Source organism: Saccoglossus kowalevskii, chromosome 2, assembly GCF_978046115.1.
Source record: "Saccoglossus kowalevskii chromosome 2, keSacKowa6.1, whole genome shotgun sequence".
NCBI classification, from domain to species: Eukaryota; Metazoa; Hemichordata; class Enteropneusta; family Harrimaniidae; genus Saccoglossus; species Saccoglossus kowalevskii.
The window spans coordinates 11,250,092-11,277,747 of NC_140642.1; the positions used below are offsets into that span (position 1 = coordinate 11,250,092).

Below are 27,656 nucleotides of genomic sequence, written 5' to 3' on the forward strand. Positions count from 1 at the left end.
AAATTGCTATGTGTGTGTTTTTTTATCACCGGAGATGCTTGTCAATGTAATCGCTATTTTTGACAATCAATTGGGTCTATGTTAGATAAAGATAGTTTATCATTGATTTGGAAATTAGGTTACCTCTCTGTGTTGTTAGACTATATAAAGAGCTGGAAGCCTCAATTATCCAATATTGTACTCATTCGTGACAAGGTAAGTTTACTTTGAATAAGATTATGTATCAAAGTCGTGCTAACTACGTCCAGATCCAGTCAACTTGTATATGTACAACGTGTTTATTTTGCGATTTGATTCACAGACCATTATTTTGAAAATGCGTTTCTTGATTCTCGCCGTGCTCGTTGCAACAGCCGTAGCGACGGCCCCTTACTACAGGGTCCGTGATGCCGTAGAAGGTCGTTATTTGATCAAATTGAAGGTAAGTCATTATCCATACACTGTAATACTACAGGGATTTATAAGATACGCATTCACAATTATGAAATCTATGAGCAATATCTCAAATTTTATTTATTGAATGATTGATAGATTTTTTGAGCTGGTTACGATTTCTCAAATATAAAATATAGGGACTGTAACAATAAATTCTAATTGGCCAGAAAACTCCAAAATACATGTGAATTCAACAATATTCAGCCATCACACGTCATAGCAGGAATAAAGCATACAATGAAGTAAATCATTTTAAGAAATCAATGATATCCAGCAGATTTTTCCCACTGTGTAAGTAATGAAATCACTGTATTCGACACATAAAAACAGTGCTATTGCGTAATTCATAATAAATTGCATGTGTATTTTCGGTTATCTGCATTGAATTGTTTAAACCCTACATTTAAAATTTGCATCATCACAGATATTTTAATCTAGTCATTACTGCTTTAAGGAAATAGATAGACATATATAATTGTACATAATAATTGAACGTTATAAAGAAGTAGCCTTTGTTTGTATAGGCTATTACTTTATACATTTCCACTAAACACGGTGATTATGTCATCCATCAACATTGAAAAGCAGCGACATTTGTAATTCTCACTGGAATACTACTACTGGCCGTTAACACTGCGCTTCTTCTTTACATGGAAAAGCATGGCGAATTATGACAAAAATGCGATATTTTTCATTTTTCGCATCGTGTACATTTATTTTAGACATTTATGTGCAAAATTTGCAAAATAAACGAGTATCTAAACGACGACTTTGAGATGCAGTTATGATACACCTACATCAATGTTGTCGCCACAGTGATTGTTTATTCCACAGAACAGTTCCAAATGCAGCGGCTACACGAGGCAAAATGGGTCGTTTCGGGAACTTGAAGAAAGGTCAATTCGCTTCAAATATGAATCTTTATCAGTTGCATACTTTATTTTATGATTTATTGATTGTGGTCAATACATAATTGTGTATGCCTATACTCTGTGTCGCTCAGTTGCGGGCAATATCTCCATAGGTGGTGAATTAGGTAATAACAGTTATACGCAGTTCAAAACATATATATTATTTGCGGTCTCCATTAAGATTTTATTAGAACAATTATTACTTCCATGATATATTATTCAAATTACAGGACGGAGTATCTATCTCAGATTTTGCGAGCAAGATGGCTCCCTTGGGTGCTTCAGTAGTTAAAAAATACCGTAAAGTGCTCAATGGAATTGCTATTTCAGCACAGCCGAAGATTATCACTAGTGTAAGATCACATTTAATGTTTATTTGTTTGTTTGTTTCTACCATGAAGAACTAAATTCAATAATACGTACGACGTTCAGATAAATAACGGCAAAAAACATAAAATAGCTTTATTTGAGCGAAATATTACGTCCCACCATTATATTAGCATGGAATATTTGTCAAAACATTACATATGACTTTTGTAGTATTTATTGTTAACTGTTGTATATATCACTTTTTTAAACTAGTGATTTAGTATAAGTGCATTTTCAGTGTTTTCTAACGAACAAATTCTATTTACTAACCGACTTGTGTGATATGAATGTGACATCTACCTGAAATTTCTCAATGAGGTTTTATTTGTTTTTAAGTATTTTTGGACCAGGTATAATTTCTGGATGATGTAGCAATGGTTGTTTTGTTCAAAGTTTTTTGTTTTGCTTCCAATTGCAAGTACATTGGAATGAGTAATTTGTGAAAATACCGATACTTTTTGCATTGGACTGAGGCAGTTTACATACGTTGTGTTCCGATGTCACATAATTCTAATAATCTTAAGATATCACGACATAACGCATGTGTTTATAATTTTAATGGTAACTCTAAATTGGTATACCGTTATAGCTTCGTAATATGGATGAAATTGAGTATATTGAAGATGATGGTATCACAAGAGCTACAGTGGAATGGGGAATGGACCGTACAGATCAACGCAGCAACAACCTTGATGGTAGAATGAACCTTTATGGTGAGCACTCTAGCAGTACGGTTGTTATCAAACATTTTAGGAACTATCACAAGTTATCCTATGGTATCAGTTCACTTTCACAGATAAAACACATGACATAATATGATGTGATTACGACAGACTGTCGGTTGCGTGATAACTTTACAGTACCGGTTTTTGTGATACTACCCATTCCTCACAAATAACAAGCTACTGTAGAAACAAGATATAAAAATATAAAATAAGATATAAAATAATGTGTTTTTAAGTTCCAACAGCTACAGAAAATAACGAATACGCGCTTTTTTGGTTTTGTCCAGCTACTGGTTCCGGTGCCAACGCATACATCTTGGACACTGGTTTGCGACACTCTCATAATGAGTTTGATAACCGAGCATCATACTTCTGGGACTACGATTCAAGCAACAATGTATGTATCACAGATGTTCATAGTGGCAAAAACACAGTTACCATATGCTATGCATGTCTTGATGATTTGAAGTTACGGTTAGTGATTTGTACGTTTTGAATGTTCGCTTATATTATTTCATTTATAGGGTGAAGACTGTAACGGCCATGGCACCCATTGTGGTGGAACAGTAGGAGGTAACTCAGTTGGCATTGCCCCAGACACATTATTGTACAGTGTACGAGTATTGAACTGTCAGGGAAGTGGTCTTATTTCAAACATGGTTGATGGTAAGCTGGGGTTTACATCGATTGACTAAAATCTGATTATTCATAGAACCTGTCGTTGAATTAAGAAATCGTTATACCATCTGGTAGGTGACCCCCAAGATGTGATGCAATGTTTCGAATGCATCGTCTTGCGAATGATATCAATATCGCAAAAGTCAGACAAATAAGTAAAATGTGAAATTAGTAAATCTTAATTTGGTGAAAAATAGTTTAGTATAATATGAAGATTCCTCAATGCGAGTTATGTTATTTATAGGCCTTGATGAAATAGTTGCTTGGGGAGACACTCCATCCAGGTCTGTTGTATCCATGTCTGTTGGGGCTGGTGCTAGTTTATCACTAGACAATGCCGTACAACGAGTTATCGATGATGGTTATACGGCTTCCATCGCAGCTGGCAATGAAAACCAAGATGCTTGCAATACTTCACCTGCAAGAGTTGAAGATGTACGTATACATATCGGACACTTATAGCAATCAAATCGATACACTAGAACTAGAACTCCTTGGTTTTGGATAATAGGTTCGAAATGTTATATACTAGTATTACGAAAAAAATACATTAAGTGACTATAACAAGTGATGCCATATGACGTACTTTAATCCGATTTAGGCTATCACTGTTGGGGCAACCGACGTTAACGACAATCGAGCAGGCTTCTCCAACTGGGGCAGCTGTCTTGACATATTTGCACCTGGTGTTGCTGTTAGAAGCGCCTGGTATACGTGTGATTCTTGTTATGAAACCATAAGTGGAACCTCCATGGCATGTCCTCATGTCTCTGGTAAGAATACCTTAAAGTAGGTTTATTAAAAACAGCTTTAAAGTCTATGCCTTATTTGTTTATTTATTTTGGTATTTTGTATAATCCAAATTTGATTTTTTTTTCAAAGGTGTTGCCGCCGTACATCTGGGTGCTGGCACTTGTAACGACAATGCCAGCTGTAGAAATAAAATTGTTGCTCTGGATTCTACTATTGGTGCAGTAAATGACCCCAATGGATCACCAAATTTGTTGTTATATTGTGACTAAATATACACAATAAGTAAAAGCAAGTTAATATTTATTTTATGTTAGAACTAAACTGTCTGACTTGGCATATGCATTATCATCCTAGCTAAAGTTATTTTCAGTGAAATCCTAGCTAAAGGTTTTTGCTTGGGTGTGTTTGTCCAATTTAAATAATATGAATGTAACATTGCCAGGTCTCATGTGATGTGTTGCCTGATATGAATATACTGATTGCCATTCCTTCCCATTCCACAATTATACTATACTGATGTATTTTCTTTGTTTATAGGTCGTTTTATCAGAGAACATGGCACATGATGTAGACGTGAATAAATTTGATTTTAATTGAAAAAAGTAATTGTCTTTGTCATATTTATTTACTCCAGTGCTTATCTCAACTGCTGATGTATATGATATATATCAATATGGGCTAGAATAAAAAAAGTCTGCACACAATTTCAGAATATCAAATAATACTGGGATAGATATGTTAGTTATGCAGATAAAACATGCTTGAATTAACATGGAAAATAATAGTATAAATGTAAACGCAAAATTCTGTTCAGGAAAAACTAATCAAACTATTGTCAGGGCGTCCCGGCAACATGACGGTTTTATGCATGTTATACAGTGAAGACAATTAAACTGAGAGAAACTAGAGACTCGCTGGTAAACATACAATACATATTATCAGTGATTGGATGAACTTACCATTGAATTACTTACATCGTAGTGAATACCGTTGATTAGTTATTATACTGCACATCAGCCTTTTCCTGTGATCTAATGAATGAACAGATCCTCAATCCTGAATTTATGCTAATATGAGCTGAATGCTATCTGTCTTAATTAAAAAATACTGTAGGACAAGCGACCATGTCTGTGGTGTTCTTTCACACCAAATCAAACAATTCATGTATTCATCTGAAACCCTCACCGATCGACAGATCTATTGGGAATAGACACCAGACTAATTCTTCTAACATGGGAATGAAAATCCCAGTAAGAATTGATGTTGCATTATTCCGATGTGCTACCAGCTAAATAATATAAATAGACTAGCACGGGTACAATTTACCAGGGGTACGTCCGCCAGATGTCCAGTCGGTCTCACTCACATACAAGTCTCACAACGTACAACAATCTAAGACACATAGGGATATTTATCGCTTTAGCGAATGTATTGTATTTTACACAACAACGAATGCACTTTCAAAGTATACACTGGTGGAAAATGACAACAATAATCCCTCAACTGCAATAGAGGGCGCACTAACAATCTGGTATACTGGTAGTCAACACAACGGAATAACAAAATTGAACTACATGAGATTACAAACTACGTAGGGGTTGCTCACACACTCGACGAAAGAAGCATAAATAAAATCAGCGAAATGTGTGTTGACCCGTCCTGTACGAGTAACAACCAATGACATTGTATCGAAATTTGAATAGGAGCAAAATCCTATACAATTTACATAAAACAGGGCAGAGTGTTCAAGTAGTCAGCACTTAACAGTTACAATAACGCTAAACCTTATTAATCACCCAGACCTACAACCACGGTAACACACTTCAGAAATATAAAACGTATAAAGTGATAATAATACAATAATTACACAATATGCTGGGACACAGTTTAGGATTAGCTTGGATATTATACAAGAGAGCCAAAACAAAAATAATACAAACAACATATTACAATAGAATCGTGAGATATAACAGGGTGAGTCCGATTAGTGTTCTGGTTGTTGAAGACTCGCTGGCGCTTCACCTTGGGGTTCGTAAACGTCGTTATAGTAGTACAAAAGAAACACACACAACATTCACTCTACTAGGACGGTGCCGCGTCGTTCTATTATAACTACAGAGCTAAGAGCGAAGTATTGCTATACATGGCACTTTGACCTTTCACCGAAGAGCAGTCTTAAACGCGGAAATAAACATGCCAGATAGCTTTTCCAAAGATCTTCTTTTGTTCGACGATTCCGATATTGATTTGGAGGAAATAATGGGTGACCCACATATTTACCTTGAAATATCTTATGGGTAGAGTTTGACTGTGACATTTCCTGTGTGTGTTCACGTGTGTTTTAAAGGCAATAACGTGAATACAATGAAGGTGTGAATTTCGTAAGAAACATCATTGTTATTTTTAAAAAAAACTGATGGTACAGTTGCTGTTTTGTCAAATTCCTAGTAAAATGTGTTTATATTCATTTTCAGCATCTCATAACCGAAGACTGAAGATACCACTGCACCTAAAGCATCAACATCTAAGGGGTCAGAGCCAGTAAAACTAACGAAGCAACAACCCAAAAAAGTAAGATTTCTTTAGTATATGAATGGACAAAAATAGATTACATCCCTTTTGGGTTATACAGAGAGGATTTAAGGGTTACATTTATGCCTTGGAGAAATTGGGACTTGAGAACACTTATAACAATCTGAGAAGGAGAGGTTAAATTATTATAGTCAGTAATACACTATTCAATATTTATTGTTGGAAAAACCAGGTAGCAAAACTTGGATGTAGTGGTAGAATTTACCCATTCACAGTTCTTTGCAGAAATGAATGTATTTTTGGTAGCATTGAATTTTTTTGGGGCGAGGAAGTTGGTCAAAATTAAACAATATTGTTAGGTAATATTTATCATTTGTTTTCTTTACAGAAATGATCAGAACATTACCAAAGTATTCTGCAGAAGACTATCTGGCTGATTTGGAACCATTAGCTTCTGAGGTATTTAAAAGTCATTACTGTAGATCCAAAGTTTGTCTTCAAAGGAAATATACATGGAGATGCAGTAGTGTCTTTAGCGAAAGTAGCAAGTCAGTCATTGTCCACTCAAACAGGTAATGAGTTACTCAGAGTACCTATACAAGATAGGGACTGGCCTGTGGCAAGCAATTGTAGCTGCTGACACGAAATATTTGCCGTCAAGTGGAAATGAGTTTGAATTACATTCTATAATTTATGTACTGATTCAAATCAACATACTTTAGCAATAATGTACATTTAAGCTTTAGTGCCTGATAATAGTGCAAGTGATGATGTTTTCAGATTAGAACAGATATATATTATGAAAATGATGTTTATGGCACTTAAAGCATGTCACAGTACAGAGAGCACACTGCTGGTAAATGACAACGCATTGAGTAAAGTAGAAGAAAATGCTCTGAGGTATATGAATGGATACATTCCTTATCAGTTGAAGAAGAAAATTGTCAGAAAATCAAAAAGTTGTGACAGTTATTATTTAGAATGCATTAAGGCAATGAGAGATTGCAAGGATGCAAAGAAATGGGACTCAGTTGGGGAGTCAAGAAATTGGATTGAGAGTTTGTTTAAAGTTAATGACATCTCATTTCTTTTTTTTAAAGAATGGAACTTATTTTTCACAAACAATCCTTGCTATGCAAGGGAAATGAGCAGATGGCTTGCACCATTAATGCCACCATTTTGAAAGATAAATATATGTTCAACCATCTGCAGAGATATTTCCGATGATGAGGCTTGTGAATAGGTTCTGATAATGATTGTGAAATTGTATGTGCAAGTGAGAATGTTTTCTTACGCAAAGGAACAGGTAGAAAAGCATAAGAAAATTACTAAATCCCACATCAAAGGATCCAAAGGCCTAAGGAAAACACTGGCAGAAAAATAGTGAGCTACTTTTCACATTTTATTTACACTGTACTAGTTAATCATTTTTTTTTGAATTTACAGTTTTGTTGGGGGGTACAAGTCTTTATATAAAGTGGGTTGATAGAAAAATGATGGGCTACTTTTTACATTTTCCAAATTTACAGTGTTAATGATCTCTAATTATAAAATTGTGTTTGGGTATTTTATCCAACCTCCGACATACGTAGAAACACAATACAAATAGTACCATTTATTTCTTTGGCATGAAACTTTTATTATATACAAACATGAGCAAAACTTAAAAATCCATCACCTTGAAGAACTAACAATTCTTTAAAGCCATATTCTAAACATGAGCAACGCATTGATTTTTTAAAAACAAACAAACTATTTTTAAGGTGAGAGATATCATACTGATATTTTTATAATCATTTCATTTAATCTGCACTTGTAATGTTTATCATTAGTAGTAAATCTTGGCTCATTTCCCTCATTAGAAAAGCAGGTCCAATGAAATATAAAAACAAATTAAAAACTACGCTAATAAATAATAGTGTACTTTGATCAGCAACAAAATTATGCTGATATAATAACAATCATAGTTGTAATTCTCTTAAGGTAGAGATGCAGGATGGGAGACTATATTTCTAATTGACTCTAATTTCTGTAGACATCGCTACCGGTGCATGCTAACTGACAAGGGGGGTTTCCGATTAAGGTAACCAAGATGGCATCAAAGAGTGCATGATTTTTCCGCGGTGATTAAAAACAGCATCTCATTGCCGATTTTTTGGTAATTTCCAGGGTATTTTTTTATTTTTAATTAACCGAGCATTTTATGTTTGTGTATTTTGACACTGAAAAGTTAGTTATCGATGACAGCAACAGCAGTGTTGTTTGTCAATTGCATCGCAATTCTATCAGCACGATATTCGTTACAGCGAAACGAAAAATGTTTACTTCAGTGTTAAAATGGCGTTGGAGTAAAAATGTGTGGAAACATTTTTTAGTTTCGCCCACAATGTGAAAAGGCTTGAAATCTATGCACCAAGAAAACAAAAGAAATTGTGGCCTTGTTTTGCGCGAAAATTAAATCGCCCTATCGACGCTACCTCATACATGAAAATAAATGAAAAATCAATTTATTTGAGGGTGAAAAAGTTTTCTTATCAGTTACAAGTGTATGTTTTATTTCATTCCGCTTGCATGCTGGAAGCGTCTACGTCTTGTCTGTTTTTGTAGTTTGCTAGTTGATCGTGCTTGAGGTAAGTAAACAGAGAGCCAGGACAGAAAGTCGCACACCTGCTGCTCCGTAACTGAGGCCAGCAATCATTTGCATATAACATCAACAGTGACTTGTCAATCAAAGAGCAATGTAAACAGACTTTCGGGACTTTTAATCACATACGCGTGCGTCGGTTCCCTATATTTTAAAATTGATTTTTGAGTATGTTCCAAGAATGACAATGCTCCGATATTTTAACACTATCTAGCCAAGACTGTCTGGGTAAGAAAAAGCAAAAAAAATGAAGTTAATTATTTACAATAGTTCAAACTCACACAACAATTGATAAGTTGCCGATGAGTTAGTTTAACTTTTAAAAAATATATATAGAAAAACAAAATTAGTAAATAGATACATTAATTAATAACTAGCTTTTTTTCAAGTTAAGCTAATTTTTTTTAAAAAAATTGTAACACGTTTCTTCATAACTGTGCTAGATTGTTTAGCCAGAACCACCGGCGTGGCGGCACGGACAGTACCCGATGCAAGGAGTTGGAAGACTACAAAGATGGACGATTTCACCCCTTCCCCCACAGAACGTCATTTACAACATCCTTCATGTTTGTAGTCGACCACCAGCAACCGCGATGATACTGCCCAGCTAATTAGTAATATAATTAGTGTGCATGTTTGTCGCAATTTAGTTGCATATCTGAGCCTCTAAGATTCACCCCCCCCCAATCCTGCAGTAATGCGTTTTGTTTAATTTAGTTAAATTATGGCCAAGACCAACAGATGGCATCTCATGCAGTTACAGTTACTGATATTCATGACTGAACAACCATAACAGAGCAGTAAAGTTTAAATTAAAAATACAGCTCACCTGACAATAGCGCTTCCTGACCGTCCTAGTAGAGTGACTGTGCACACGACGCCCACCGTCGAGACTAACGTTCTTCACGACTCATCTAAATTCAGATTTGACAGGCAAATATTACTAATACGTATATGTACGTCGATTCGATTTGCTTCAGTAGCGTAGCTTCGTGCTCATGGAAATTCGCAAAGGCTTCCATTAATCGCACTCACTGACGTCGGGAAACACCAATCAGTTGTTAGGTGGAGATCGGTTTCTTGTGGTCGCCATATAAAGAAGGACAAGACGCAAGTTCATTGATTTATGGGACAATTTCGATGAATCACACAAGTCATACCATTGGTTAACAGCTTGCACAACTCAGTGAATCACAACTTGCCTGGTTCTTTTGTTTTGCACAAATTTTGAAAAAGTTTGTACGCCTTAGGACCTATTATGGCAATTGACACAGATCTCTTCACATCTGCCTCTAGTAGTTTGTTAGCTACGAAATAATATTCCAATCTTTCACTGTATTCCGTCCATGACTCAAGTTAGGGGTCGAATTCGCTAACATTTCCGATCAGCGCTATTTTGAATACGTAATTACGTATACCGTTTTAGCAATGGAAGTTCAATGGAATAATTCATGGATGCTGACTGACTATTTTAACTCACACAAAGTCCGATACCTCCTGCTGTAGTATTTCACACAGAAAATGCAGTAACCATCAATTTACGAAAATTCTGTCATTTCAGTTATCGTAGTAGTCGCCATTTATGTGGTAACCGAGTGATCATCTAACCACTACCGTAATGGCCCACACAGAAACACGACAATTAATTAACACGTTCATTTGTGGAACTGCAAAAATACAACTTGGCAAGCATGGCGCCCCTTACAACATCGTGCAAGGTCATGTGACTACTAACAAAAGAACATCTAGCATACTAAATATAGATACCAAGCACAATAATAACAGAATTAGGATTTATATCATTGTTAATTACCATCACAGTATAGTGAATATGGGATGTAAAATCACTCGCATGTAATAAAAACACGATATTGGGAAAATAATAGATTACTAAATAATATGAAACAATACGTACAATAATGCAATCAATAACAAAAAAATGACAATATACACCACTACAGCCTCAGAAATTCCCTACATCAATGTGGGTGTATGTGTGAAATACTAATGTTACTGGTAACAATTACCATTGTCTTTGTAGTTAGCCAGCAGTGTTAGCTATGCAGATCCAAATTGTGGATTTCTACGCATACAGCATAGTATTTGTTTCTTCACAACTTGCACGGAGAGACCAAGACCTGCTCGCACATCGGTCGCCAAGAACTGCCTTTACATGTGCTCCCGATCCCCCTCGAAGAGGAGTGCAGGAGTGGGGACAAGGTCGATCCTTCGTTCCAGTAAAAAGGTCAATGACCTTGTCTCTTTAAAGATTCAGCCAAGTTAGTTTCCTTTACGATTTGGCAAGGCTTCACAATGTCCTCCAGCCAAGTTAGGTATACAGATTTATAGTAATTCTCACCTTTGTGCAAATACGTTGTTTTCTATAAGCTCATGTTTATAAGCCACACTCTTTTACCAAGAGCATGCCGAGGTGGCATTTTGATGTCCTGACCACAAAGTATACGTATGTAGGTATTCCTACCTGGCTTTATGTTCACACTCTCTTGGACTGGACATTAATAGTTAAACGAACAGACTAATTGTGATAGATTTTCTGACGAACCATGTGGAAGATATAAAGTGATATGCTGTACGTAGTTGGTACTACAGAAACAACCCTTACTGTAAGTGTGAGCAGTCTTCAACACCAATTTGCCTTGAAGTGTGTAGTTTTAGAGCTTGTGGTAAATAACAAAAATGGTTTCTTTATAAGACGAGAATATTTCATTTATTAAGACTACATACATGGGTATATTCGTTCAGTTGTATAGAAGTAACAGCTGTCTGTTTTTATGGAATTTACGCTGTGTAACTAACATCTGTCTGCCTGGGTAATTAATCAGTATTACTACAGTGGTCATAATGTTTCGACATCCATGCCAGGCTAACTTCAGCCTGGAAATACAGTAAATGTAATAGCTAAGTTTGGATTGGAAAATACACTATTCGTAGCCAAAGCTAAGACGTGGGGTTCTTATTTAGTTATATATATGTGCACTGAAACGTCAATTTTGGTGTTCGGGACACGCACGCAGTCAGCTTTAAATTAATTAAATCGATATCAACTTGCTGTTCAAAATTGTTTTGCGAAAGGTAGGGTGAACGCGTTAGGATTGTGCTTTAACACCTCTATTTCGCTATTTTTTTTATATTCGAGCATTAATTGATACTCTTGACATTGTGTGCAGAATTGTTTATCGTAGCCCCCTTATTGCACTTGCCCTGAGCCGATATATGATCAGCAGTTTAAACAAACACTAAAGTAAATAAATAAATATGACAGAGACATTAAAATCACGTTTATTCACGTATACAATCACTTATAATGAGCAGCATCATGTGTCATGTTCTCTGATAAAACAACCTATAAACAAAGAAAATACATCAGTGTTAGTATAGTATAATTGTGTAAGAGGAGGAATTGCAATTCAGCATATTACTATAAGGCAGCATATCACATGAGACCTGGTAATGTTACATTTCAGACAGTTTAGATCTTACATAAAATAAGTACTAACTTGCCTTTGCTTATTGTGTATATTTAGTCGCAAAATAACAACAATTTGATTTCTACAGCTGGCATTGTCGTTACAAGTGCCAGCACCCAGATGTACGGCGGCAACACCTTTGAAAAGAAAAATCAAATTTGGATTATACAAAATACCAAAATAAATAAACAATTAATACGCAATGAGAATTTAAAGCTGTTTTTAATAAAACTACTTCAAGGTATTCTCACCAGAAACATGAGGACATGCCATGGAGGTTCCACTTATGGTTTCATAACAGTAATCACAGTCATACCAGGCGCTTCTAACAGCAACACGAGGTGCAAATATGTCAAGTCGCCCCAGTTGGAGAAACCTGCTCGATAGTCGTTAACGTCGGTTGCACCAACAGTAATAGCCTAAATTGGATTAAAGTGCGTCATATGGCATTACTGGTTATAGTCACTTAATGTATTTTTTTCGTAATATATAACATTTTGTACCTATTATCCCAAACCAAGTAGTTTTAATTCTAGTGTATCGATTTGATTATTATATGTGTCCGATATGTATACGTACATCTTCAATTCTTGCAGGTGAAGTATTGTAAGCATCTTGGTCATCATTGCCAGCTGCGATTGAAGCCGTATAACCGTCATCGATAACTCATTGTACGGCATTGTCTAGTGATATACTAGCACCAGCACCAACAGACATGGATACAACAGACTTAGTTGGAGTTTTTCCTCCAGCAACTATTTCATCAAGGCCTATAAATAACATAACACAAGTTGAATAATAAAGAAATCTTCACTTAAACTATTTTTCATCAAATTAAGATCTACTAATTTCACATTTCACTTATTTGTCTGACGATATTTATGTCATTCGCAAGATGATGCATCCGAAACATGGTATCACATCTTGGGGGTCACTAGTTCATTCCACCTACCAGATGGTTTAACGATTTCTTAATTCAACGACAAGTTCTATAAAAAATCAGATTTTAGTCAATCCATGTAAACCCTAGCTTACCGTCAACCATGTTTTAAATAAGACCACTTCCCTGACAGTTCAATACTCGTACACTGTAAAAATAATGTTTCTAGCGCAATTGCAACTGTGTTACCTCCTACTGTTCCACCACAATGGGTGACATGGCCGTTACAGTCTAGACCCTATAAATGAAACAATATAAGCGAACATTCAAAACGTACAAAACACTCACCGTAATTTAAAATCATCAAGACATGCATAGCATTTGGTAAATGTGTTTGTGCTACTATGAAAATATGTGATACATACATAGTTGCTTGAATCGTAGTCCCAGAAGTATGATGCTCGGTTATCAAACTCATCATGTGTCGCAGACCAGTGTATGCGTTGGCACCAGAACCAGTACCTGGACAAAACGAAAAAGGCGCGTGTTCGTTATTTTCTGTAGCTGTTGGAACTTGACACGTAATGTAAAACAAATTGTTGATTTATTTTTATATCTTGTTTCTACAGTAGCTTGTTATTTGCAAGGGGTGGGTAGTGTTACAAAAGCTGGTACTGTAAAGTTATCACGCAACCGAGTGTCTGCCGTAATCACATCATATTATGTCATGTGTTTTATCTATGAAAATGAACTGATACCATATGATAGGATAACTTGTGATATTTCCTAAAATGTTTGATAACAACCGTACTGCTAGAGTGCTCACCATAAAGGTTCATTCTACCATCAAGGTTGTTGCTGCGTTGATCTGTACGGTCCATTCCCCATTCCACTGTAGCTCTTGTGATACCATCATCTTCAATATACTCATTTTCATCCATATTACGAAGCTATAACGGTATACCATTTTACAGTTACCATTGAAATTATAAACACATGCGTTATGTCGTGATATCTTAAGATTATTAAGAAGTGTCGGTATTTTCACAAATCACTTTACGGTATTTTATAACAACTGGAATCCATCTTGCTTGCAAAATCTGAGATAGATACTCCGTCCTGTAATTTGAATAATATATCATATATAACTAATAATTGTTGTAATAAAATTTTTATGGAGACCACAAAAAATATATATGTTTTGAACTGCGTATAATTCTTATTACCTAATTCACCACCTATGAAGATATTGTCCGCAACTAAGCCATAGACACGACACGGCCGCCGCTACGAGCACGGCGAGGATCAAGATACGCATTTCAAAAATTATGGTCTGTGAATGAAATCGCAAAATAAACACGCTGTACATATACAAGTTGACTGGATCTGGACCTAATTAGCACGAGTTTGATACATATTCTTATTCAAAGTGAACTTACCTTGTCACGAATGAGTACAATATTGGCTAATTGAGACTTTTAGCTCATTATATAGTCTAACAACACAGAGAGGTAACAATAGATACGTCTCGGAAAGTCATAGTTGTGTAAAATTTGATTCACTAAAATAGAACCCTAATTAAAAGACAGTAATAAATTAAATGTTGTTTTAATGAAGCCCCCTATAATTAGATTTGCGTACCAGGTGACGCTGGCAGGGAGTTAAGGGAGTCTGCCACAATAATTAAAACTATTAATATCAAAAATAGACCTAAATGCCTTAATACATAAGAAAAACACACATTGCATGTTTTTATCTATGTATACACTTGTTTGGTTCTCACGTAAATCATCTCATTATCAGTGATTAACAATATGAACTAGTTCAGGGACATTTCTGCCCACCTGAAGTAAACAACCGAGTTAAATAAATTACTGTAAAAAGGGTTAATTATTCACTGGGTTTTAATTTTGCTTATTTCGCTGACTGGAAAATGCGCTAGTTAAAGCCCAGTGAATATGTGAAATTTAGCATAGAACACATTATCTAAATGATAAAACCGTGAATTTAAAACCCACTGAACGTGCCTGAAATGGTAAATCAGCGAAATTTAAACCCAGTGAAAATTAATCATTTTACAGTAATTATTTTAAATACAAACGATCACATATGTATTACAACATGGAACGTGGGATTCGAACACGCGATCACGACACGCGCTTCCTATCCTCGGGGTGGAGCTACGTCACAAGACACTCCACGTTACTAAGACGCGCACCACTCTACATGCATTTCTATGGGCTCTTTTTGCGCTGCTGTGGAACGCTGGCCGAGTCGGCGAAAATTCGAGAAAACAACACAAACTCAACTTTGAAGTAATCCTGAACAGCCAAATTTAGATATGTTACACACGTAGGGGTAATCGTGTTATACTGTTCAGGGGAGTCTCAACCACCATCCCAAAGTACCGTTTTCTGCGAGTTTTTGGCCTTTGTTTTCACCGCCAGGGTTGCCAAGCGATGAAAATGCCCGGATGTCCGCCCCGAGGATACCAAGCACAGCACACCCCTGTGCTAGTATTCTTCAAGTACTTTAACCTTTCATCCATTCACCCTTTAATAATATCAGGAACTTGCTTACAGGTCTAGTGCAGCTCTAATGATTGCTGGGATGAGAGAAACTATGTATATAATGTTTCCTCGGCCATTTCTGCGTTGGATATTGACAGCTGAAAAAATAACCTTGTAAGAAAGATAAGATGCAATATGGGAGATAATTTGTACCATCACACATGCGTATTGGAGAATGCAGCTGTGAATTAGAGTAGCTACAAAAATAAACTTTATTTCGTGATATATGATGATCCAATGTATGTATTTTATTCATATTAGATCTCCATAAAACCATATGTAGGTGATTAGTTTAAACGATGTCCCAAGAAAGAAACAATTGTAGGATTAGATTTAAATGAATGCAATATTAATATTAAACAATCTGCCGCAATTGCTTTATTAGTGAGCATGTGTCCATTGCCGAAATCAGTCACATCGTAATGATTCTGCCTACAGTAAATGAAATTGAAGGGGCGATTCTAATAAAGCAAATACGTAAAACAACACGTAACCCCCAAAACGTCCAACGCCGAACCACGCTATTAGTTGGAATGCACACAACCTCACCCCTCACTTATCTGAACGTAGAAAATAAGCTGATTATTGAACTAGTTCATATTGTTAATTACTAATAATGAGATGAGGTACGTGCGAACCAAACAAATGTATACATGTGTTGACAATGCAATCACAATTTTAAAATCAATTAGGTATATTTTTGATATTAATAGTCTTAATTATTGTGTCGGACCAGCGTCACCTGATACGCAAATTAAGCTATAGGGGCATATTAAAAACAAAATTTAATTTATTACAGTCTTTCAATTAGGGTTCTATTTTAGTTAATCAAATTTTACACAACTATGACTTTCCGAGACGTGTCCATTGTCTAGTACAGTTACATTTGACGTTCAGAACAGTTGGGACCAGCGTATCCGAATGACTATTTTGTCCGCGATGAGCTAGACATAGCGAAACATTTCATCAAGAGCCCCTAGCCTGTGATGGCAAAAACATGTCCATTACGTTGCTTTCAAACGTTTTCCACCTTCTATTACTAAAGCATTCACACCCTTTACAAAGCCAACGCCAAATTGGTATAGTATACAAAAAGTGTAACCACCCACCCACCATCACAAAGAATATCACCGACCAGGGATTAACAAGTGATTATAATCGATATTGCGGCGCCACCCTACCAAAGAGCTCTACGCGAAAGCGGCTACAAACACCAATTAAAATTTGAGCCCCCCACGGATTGAAAAACGGCCGCGCAGTAATGTCGCTTGTACACTTGTTCTACACATCAAAACAAAAAGCGCACGTACTTATTCGAGTATGTCATTGTTCAATCGAACGAGCTGCGACCTACAAGTTGCAATGTATTCATCAACATACAGCATTCAAAAGCAATAACTTACATGTTTTCAGCAATATTGCATATTTAAATACAGGCATGTTATGAAAAAAATATGTCGTTTCAATTTGATTTTTACGATGTCCCAAAATTTTGCAATTTTAACGTATACAATATTTACGCCTAATAATTAGTGAATCATAATTTATCATAGTAACGCATGCACTTACATTTATGACAAAGATGTTTCCATTGTCATAATTTAATAAATCCGCAAACATTAATTAAAGGAAATTGTTTGGATTGTGTGCACCCAATGGAGTGGCGCTTTTAATAATGCAGATACGGTAACATTCCCCTCTCAAACCATGACATGTGTAGACTATTGAACAAGCGAACCAAAGAGTGCAATGTGCGTTTTATCTTGTTATCTAGAACACATTATGGTACCGGAGATGGCTTATCATGCTAGCAACTAACACATGGTAAAAAAAGGGTAAGATGTTATTCTAATACGTCTGACATCAAACCATGAGCAGTTAGACTATACACGGCATCATTTCGCACTTAGGGACTGGTCAGAATGTACAGGAGGGGGTCGGTCGCTGTTTTCTTGGGGGGGGTCACTGATTTTCGTGCAAGTGTTGAATAGAGAGTTACAGTAATTTGTGCAAGCATAAGGGGGAGGGTCGCATTTTTTCGTGCAATGCAACCCTTATGACATAACAGTGAAACTAGCCGACATTTTATGCACAGCCTGGTTGACTGTGTTGCCTCAACAAACTTCTTTCATTCTCATTCAGCAGTTGTATTTACATTGAATGACGTGTTAAAATCTTAAGTTATATTCAGATCTATAATGGGGACCCACTGTCTGATAATTCCAATAATGCACCAGATATGGGAGAAAAACAACAAGTTACGCAAACAGAAAGTTGATTGGCGACTAGAAATTCACCACTGGAGAAAATAATATTCATGTACTGCTGGATTAAAACACATAGATTTATTGTAGCGTAATATTATGATATAGTATGTATTTACCATACCAATAGCCACTGTTTCTTTACATGCATTTTAGCAGATTGTAATTAATATGTAAATATAAGTTTTGCACTACATTACTTAATACCCTCAAATATGACCTTTAAAATGTTATTATCTCAAGCCATGATTACTCAATGTAAGAAGAATTAAGAATTAATTGATCTACTAGTGGTGTGGTTAGCACCTTTCTACTATACACGTACAACCAGTTATCTATGGTGTTCATTCTCATTACACTGCAATGTTTGGCTACAAGGCAGAACTTTCTTCCCCACTCACCCTTCCCTTCACAAATTATTTTGATCTTTTTAGTGTAGGTTTTATAGTATGATTGAAGAATTTTCGTCACATGGATGTATTTATGGCAAGCTAGTGGAAACTTTTGTTGGTATGGTGGCTGTGCTGGCATGCAGGCATAAGCCTACCTATTTAACAAGTCATTGTGAATGACATAGTCCCCGGTGGAATTAGGGGAAATGTTGTTATTCATGCCAAAAATAAAGTTACAGACCAAAATCATAGTTAGTAATTTGGAGTAAATAAATGGCTGGTCTAGTATCAACAGAAATTAGATGTATAAAATTACTCTTCCTAAATCTTAAACGGGATTGTTTTTGACCCGATTGTGCAACGAATTGTCATGAACGTGTGTCATGTATAATTTGAAGAGAAAAAAAACATGTCAACAATATATTTTGAAACAATCAAGATGACTGCCCGTTGGTTTGATTCAAACACGGAACAAATCATCAGGGACATGTATTTCAACATACACATCAAATTTATATCAAATTTGAACAAAAACTGACAAATCCTGTCGAAGAAACCACATTTTTCAAAAAAACATCTATTCCTATATTGATGATGTATGTGCCAAACATGAATGAAAAAAACAACAATCAATTAATTTTTAAACATTTCAAAAAACAAAGTGGCTGCTAATCGACCATCTTTGAGCCAATCCTGAAACGAATCAACATAGACATGTATCATAACAAGTATAATGTATTTACCAAATTTGAACATAAACTGACAAAGCTTGTATAAAATACCACATTTTCAAAAAACAAAATGGCTGCCAGTCAGCCATCTTTGATCCGATCACAAAACAAATCATTATAAACTGATAATGTAATGTAATGTATCTTAAAATGTATAATATTTGTACAAAATTTTAAGAAAAACTGACAAAGCATGCATACAAAAAATGGCTGCCAGTCAGACATATTAGATTTAATCAGTGAACTACTGCATGTGCATATGTCCCAGGTAAAATACTAGGCACATGCAGGGAATGAACAGAACTGGTTCACAGGGTTCTGAAATATAACTCTGGACAGAAGGACAGACAGAGACCCCATTATAAGCCCTTGTTTCGAACTTTGATCGGGGACCAATAAAGCTGGCATTCCATGATTGCCCAATCTTATATCTTGGTATCGTGTGCATTTTTATAGGTTCATTGTTTTAGGTGAGCTTTGAATCATATATTATTTCATGAAACATCACAGTGATTCATACATAATACATTGAAGATGACTTGGTGAATATGATTCTTTTTTTCATTCACATATTTATACTGTGTGGCGGGCAAGTCTTCTAACAAGATTTGGATAAAAGGCTTCTCGATAGATTTCCAATTAATGCTAGAATTTGTTAAACCAGTAAAATTTTGCTGAATCTCAGTGTTGTTATCAACAAAGCGTATATCTAGGGCATATAATAAGAATATAGAATGGTGTTTTAGAACATGTGTATCTCGTATTGTAAATAATGCACACGATTCAACACACAACACTCATAAATGTGCCAGTAAAAGTGTGTATGTATCACCCTAATTTGGTATATACACAGTATCATACATTGTTCTCTTCTCAATGAGAGCGTGGCTAACTGATTGAAGTAGAAAGTTCTATAAGCTGTGTAGTAGAACATCAATTAGTATGTATATATATATATATATATATATATATATATATATATATATATATAGTTTTAATATATGTACTGTCCTTACCCTTAGAAAGAGGGAGGTCACAATTTTTCATGCACCATTCAAGGGGGAGGTCAGCAAATTATATGCAAATGTTTGTGTAGGGTCATATATTTTTATGTACACGACTTTCAAAAAACACCGACCTACCACCCTGTCCTTTTTTGTCAAGTCCCTTATCGTAATTGACGTAATGGAGAAAAATTTGCTGAGGAAATGATTACGGTAAAAGGATGAGTTATGTGCGAACCAAACAAGTGAATGCTTTGATAACAAAATTGCTATGTGTGTGTTTTTTATCACCGGAGATGCTTGTCAATGTAATCGCTATTTTTGACAATCAATTGGGTCTATGTTAGATAAAGATAGTTTATCATTGATTTGGAAATTAGGTTACCTCTCTGTGTTGTTAGACTATATAAAGAGCTAGAAGCCTCAATTATCCAATATTGTACTCATTCGTGACAAGGTATGTTTACTTTGAATAAGATTATGTATCAAAGTCGTGCTAACTACGTCCAGATCCAGTCAACTTGTATATGTACAACGTGTTTATTTTGCGATTTGATTCACAGACCATTATTTTGAAAATGCGTTTCTTGATTTTCGCCGTGCTCGTTGCAACAGCCGTAGCGACGGCCCCTTACTACAGGGTCCGTGATGCCGTAGAAGGTCGTTATTTGATCAAATTGAAGGTAAGTCATTATACATACACTGTAATACTACAGGGATTTATAAGATACGCATTCACAATTATGAAATCTATGAGCAATATCTCAAATTTTAGTTATTGAATGATTGATAGATTTTTTGAGCTGGTTACGATTTCTCAAATATAAAATATAGGGACTGTAACAATAAATTCTAATTGGCCAGAAAACTCCAAAATACATGTGAATTCAACAATATTCAGCCATCACACGTCATAGCAGGAATAAAGCATACAATGAAGTAAATCATTTTAAGAAATCAATGATATCCAGCAGATTTTTCCCACTGTGTAAGTAATTAAATCACTGTATTCGACACATAAAAACAGTGCTATTGCGTAATTCATAATAAATTGCATTTGCATTTTCGGTTATCTGCATTGAATTGTTTAAACCCTACATTTAAAATTTGCATCATCACAGATATTTTAATCTAGTCATTACTGCTTTAAGGAAATAGATAGACATATATAATTGTACATAATAATTGAACGTTATAAAGAAGTAGCCTTTGTTTGTATAGGCTATTACTTTATACATTTCCACTAAACACGGTGATTATGTCATCCATCAACATTGAAAAGCAGCGACATTTGTAATTCTCACTGGAACACTACTACTGGCCGTTAACACTGCGCTTCTTCTTTACATGGAAATAAACGAGTATCTAAACGACGACTTTGAGATGCAGTTATGATACACCTACATCAATGTTGTCGCCACAGTGATTGTTTATTCCACAGAACAGTTCCAAATGCAGCGGCTACACGAGGCAAAATGGGTCGTTTCGGGAACTTGGAGAAAGGTCAATTCGCTTCAAATATGAATCTTTATCAGTTGCATACTTTATTTTATGATTTATTGATTGTGGTCAATACATAATTGTGTATGCCTATACTCTGTGTCGCTCAGTTGCGGGCAATATCTCCATAGGTGGTGAATTAGGTAATAACAGTTATACGCAGTTCAAAACATATATATTATTTGCGGTCTCCATTAAGATTTTATTAGAACAATTATTACTTCCATGATATATTATTCAAATTACAGGACGGAGTATCTATCTCAGATTTTGCGAGCAAGATGGCTCCCTTGGGTGCTTCAGTAGTTAAAAAATACCGTAAAGTGCTCAATGGAATTGCTATTTCAGCACAGCCGAAGATTATCACTAGTGTAAGATCACATTTAATGTTTATTTGTTTGTTTGTTTCTACCATGAAGAACTAAATTCAATAATACGTACGACGTTCAGATAAATAACGGCAAAAAACATAAAATAGCTTTATTTGAGCGAAATATTACGTCCCACCATTATATTAGCATGGAATATTTGTCAAAACATTACATATGACTTTTGTAGTATTTATTGTTAACTGTTGTATATATCACTTTTTTAAACTAGTGATTTAGTAAGTGCATTTTCAGTGTTTTCTAACGAACAAATTCTATTTACTAACCGACTTGTATGATATGAATGTGACATCTACCTGAAATTTCTCAATGAGGTTTTATTTGTTTTTAAGTATTTTTGGACCAGGTATAATTTCTGGATGATGTAGCAATGGTTGTTTTGTTCAAAGTTTTTTGTTTTGCTTCCAATTGCAAGTACATTGGAATGAGTAATTTGTGAAAATATCGATACTTTTTGCGTTGGACTGAGGCAGTTTACATACGTTGTGTTCCGATGTCACATAATTCTAATAATCTTAAGATATCACGACATAACGCATGTGTTTATAATTTTAATGGTAACTCTAAATTGGTATACCGTTATAGCTTCGTAATATGGATGAAATTGAGTATATTGAAGATGATGGTATCACAAGAGCTACAGTGGAATGGGGAATGGACCGTACAGATCAACGCAGCAACAACCTTGATGGTAGAATGAACCTTTATGGTGAGCACTCTAGCAGTACGGTTGTTATCAAACATTTTAGGAACTATCACAAGTTATCCTATGGTATCAGTTCACTTTCACAGATAAAACACATGACATAATATGATGTGATTACGACAGACTGTCGGTTGCGTGATAACTTTACAGTACCGGTTTTTGTGATACTACCCATTCCTCACAAATAACAAGCTACTGTAGAAACAAGATATAAAAATATAAAATAAGATATAAAATAATGTGTTTTTAAGTTCCAACAGCTACAGAAAATAACGAATACGCGCTTTTTTGGTTTTGTCCAGCTACTGGTTCCGGTGCCAACGCATACATCTTGGACACTGGTTTGCGACACTCTCATAATGAGTTTGATAACCGAGCATCATACTTCTGGGACTACGATTCAAGCAACAATGTATGTATCACAGATGTTCATAGTGGCAAAAACACAGTTACCATATGCTATGCATGTCTTGATGATTTGAAGTTACGGTTAGTGATTTGTACGTTTTGAATGTTCGCTTATATTATTTCATTTATAGGGTGAAGACTGTAACGGACATGGCACCCATTGTGGTGGAACAGTAGGAGGTAACTCAGTTGGCATTGCCCCAGACACATTATTGTACAGTGTACGAGTATTGAACTGTCAGGGAAGTGGTCTTATTTCAAACATGGTTGATGGTAAGCTGGGGTTTACATCGATTGACTAAAATCTGATTATTCATAGAACCTGTCGTTGAATTAAGAAATCGTTATACCATCTGGTAGGTGACCCCCAAGATGTGATGCAATGTTTCGAATGCATCGTCTTGCGAATGATATCAATATCGCAAAAGTCAGACAAATAAGTAAAATGTGAAATTAGTAAATCTTAATTTGGTGAAAAATAGTTTAGTATAATATGAAGATTCCTCAATGCGAGTTATGTTATTTATAGGCCTTGATGAAATAGTTGCTTGGGGAGACACTCCATCCAGGTCTGTTGTATCCATGTCTGTTGGGGCTGGTGCTAGTTTATCACTAGACAATGCCGTACAACGAGTTATCGATGATGGTTATACGGCTTCCATCGCAGCTGGCAATGAAAACCAAGATGCTTGCAATACTTCACCTGCAAGAGTTGAAGATGTACGTATACATATCGGACACTTATAGCAATCAAATCGATACACTAGAACTAGAACTCCTTGGTTTTGGATAATAGGTTCGAAATGTTATATACTAGTATTACGAAAAAAATACATTAAGTGACTATAACAAGTGATGCCATATGACGTACTTTAATCCGATTTAGGCTATCACTGTTGGTGCAACCGACGTTAACGACAATCGAGCAGGCTTCTCCAACTGGGGCAGCTGTCTTGACATATTTGCACCTGGTGTTGCTGTTAGAAGCGCCTGGTATACGTGTGATTCTTGTTATGAAACCATAAGTGGAACCTCCATGGCATGTCCTCATGTCTCTGGTAAGAATACCTTAAAGTAGGTTTATTAAAAACAGCTTTAAAGTCTGTGCCTTATTTGTTTATTTATTTTGGTATTTTGTATAATCCAAATTTGATTTTTTTTCAAAGGTGTTGCCGCCGTACATCTGGGTGCTGGCACTTGTAACGACAATGCCAGCTGTAGAAATAAAATTGTTGCTCTGGATTCTACTATTGGTGCAGTAAATGACCCCAATGGATCACCAAATTTGTTGTTATATTGTGACTAAATATACACAATAAGTAAAAGCAAGTTAATATTTATTTTATGTTAGAACTAAACTGTCTGACTTGGCATATGCATTATCATCCTAGCTAAAGTTATTTTCAGTGAAATCCTAGCTAAAGGTTTTTGCTTGGGTGTGTTTGTCCAATTTAAATAATATGAATGTAACATTGCCAGGTCTCATGTGATGTGTTGCCTGATATGAATATACTGATTGCCATTCCTTCCCATTCCACAATTATACTATACTGATACGGATGTATTTTCTTTGTTTATAGGTCGTTTTATCAGAGAACATGGCACATGATGTAGACGTGAATAAATTTGATTTTAATTGAAAAAAGTAATTGTCTTTGTCATATTTATTTACTCCAGTGCTTATCTCAACTGCTGATGTATATGATATATATCAATATGGGCTAGAATAAAAAAAGTCTGCACACAATTTCAGAATATCAAATAATACTGGGATAGATATGTTAGTTATGCAGATAAAACATGCTTGAATTAACATGGAAAATAATAGTATAAATGTAAACGCAAAATTCTGTTCAGGAAAAACTAATCAAACTATTGTCAGGGCGTCCCGGCAACATGACGGTTTTATGCATGTTATACAGTGAAGACAATTAAGCTGAGAGAAACTAGAGACTCGCTGGTAAACATACAATACATATTATCAGTGATTGGATGAACTTACCATTGAATTACTTACATCGTAGTGAATACCGTTGATTAGTTATTATACTGCACATCAGCCTTTTCCTGTGATCTAATGAATGAACAGATCCTCAATCCTGAATTTATGCTAATATGAGCTGAATGCTATCTGTCTTAATTAAAAAATACTGTAGGACAAGCGACCATGTCTGTGGTGTTCTTTCACACCAAATCAAACAATTCATGTATTCATCTGAAACCCTCACCGATCGACAGATCTATTGGGAATAGACACCAGACTAATTCTTCTAACATGGGAATGAAAATCCCAGTAAGAATTGATGTTGCATTATTCCGATGTGCTACCAGCTAAATAATATAAATAGACTAGCACGGGTACAATTTACCAGGGGTACGTCCGCCAGATGTCCAGTCGGTCTCACTCACATACAAGTCTCACAACGTACAACAATCTAAGACACATAGGGATATTAATCGCTTTAGCGAATGTATTGTATTTTACACAACAACGAATGCACTTTCAAAGTATACACTGGTGGAAAATGACAACAATAATCCCTCAACTGCAATAGAGGGCGCACTAACAATCTGGTATACTGGTAGTCAACACAACGGAATAACAAAATTGAACTACATGAGATTACAAACTACGTAGGGGTTGCTCACACACTCGACGAAAGAAGCATAAATAAAATCAGCGAAATGTGTGTTGACCCGTCCTGTACGAGTAACAACCAATGACATTGTATCGAAATTTGAATAGGAGCAAAATCCTATACAATTTACATAAAACAGGGCAGAGTGTTCAAGTAGTCAGCACTTAACAGTTACAATAACGCTAAACCTTATTAATCACCCAGACCTACAACCACGGTAACACACTTCAGAAATATAAAACGTATAAAGTGATAATAATACAATAATTAAACAATATGCTGGGACACAGTCTAGGATTAGCTTGGATATTATACAAGAGAGCCAAAACAAAAATAATACAAACAACATATTACAATAGAATCGTGAGATATAACAGGGTGAGTCCGATTAGTGTTCTGGTTGTTGAAGACTCGCTGGCGCTTCACCTTGGGGTTCGTAAACGTCGTTATAGTAGTACAAAAGAAACACACACAACAGTCACTCTACTAGGACGGTGCCGCGTCGTTCTATTATAACTACAGAGCTAAGAGCGAAGTATTGCAATACATGGCACTTTGACCTTTCACCGAAGAGCAGTCTTAAACGCGGAAATAAACATGCCAGATAGCTTTTCCAAAGATCTTCTTTTGTTCGACGATTCCGATATTGATTTGGAGGAAATAATGGGTGACCCACATATTTACCTTGAAATATCTTATGGGTAGAGTTTGACTGTGACATTTCCTGTGTGTGTTCACATGTGTTTTAAAGGCAATAACGTGAATACAATGAAGGTGTGAATTTCGTAAGAAACATCATTGTTATTTTTAAAAAAACTGATGGTACAGTTGCTGTTTTGTCAAATTCCTAGTAAAATGTGTTTATATTCATTTTCAGCATCTCATAACCGAAGACTGAAGATACCACTGCACCTAAAGCATCAACATCTAAGGGGTCAGAGCCAGTAAAACTAACGAAGCAACAACCCAAAAAAGTAAGATTTCTTTAGTATATGAATGGACAAAAATAGATTACATCCCTTTTGGGTTATACAGAGAGGATTTAAGGGTTACATTTATGCCTTGGAGAAATTGGGACTTGAGAACACTTATAACAATCTGAGAAGGAGAGGTTAAATTATTATAGTCAGTAATACACTATTCAATATTTATTGTTGGAAAAACCAGGTAGCAAAACTTGGATGTAGTGGTAGAATTTACCCATTCACAGTTCTTTGCAGAAATGAATGTATTTTTGGTAGCATTGAATTTTTTGGGGGCGAGGAAGTTGGTCAAAATTAAACAATATTGTTAGGTAATATTTATCATTTGTTTTCTTTACAGAAATGATCAGAACATTACCAAAGTATTCTGCAGAAGACTATCTGGCTGATTTGGAACCATTAGCTTCTGAGGTATTTAAAAGTCATTACTGTAGATCCAAAGTTTTTCTTCAAAGGAAATATACATGGAGATGCAGTAGTGTCTTTAGCGAAAGTAGCAAGTCAGTCATTGTCCACCCAAACAGGTAATGAGTTACTCAGAGTACCTATACAAGATAGGGACTGGCCTGTGGCAAGCAATTGTAGCTGCTGACACGAAATATTTGCCGTCAAGTGGAAATGAGTTTGAATTACATTCTATAATTTATGTACTGAT

The 27,656-nt window shown here is 35.6% G+C and overlaps 2 long non-coding RNA genes across 2 annotated transcripts; one reads left to right on the forward strand and one right to left on the reverse strand.

The window, feature by feature from the left end:
- Positions 1–12,331: 12,331 nt before the first annotated feature.
- LOC146748112 (uncharacterized) lies at positions 12,332–12,948 on the reverse strand. Its single transcript, XR_014931200.1, has 3 exons — positions 12,787–12,948; positions 12,570–12,672; positions 12,332–12,411 (listed from the first exon to the last, which is right to left on the reverse strand). It is a non-coding gene; the product is annotated as an uncharacterized LOC146748112 (long non-coding RNA).
- Positions 12,949–26,589: 13,641 nt separating this feature from the next.
- LOC146748113 (uncharacterized) lies at positions 26,590–26,992 on the forward strand. The gene is made up of 2 exons (XR_014931209.1): positions 26,590–26,792; positions 26,896–26,992. It is a non-coding gene; the product is annotated as an uncharacterized LOC146748113 (long non-coding RNA).
- The last annotated feature ends 664 nt before the right edge of the window (positions 26,993–27,656 follow it).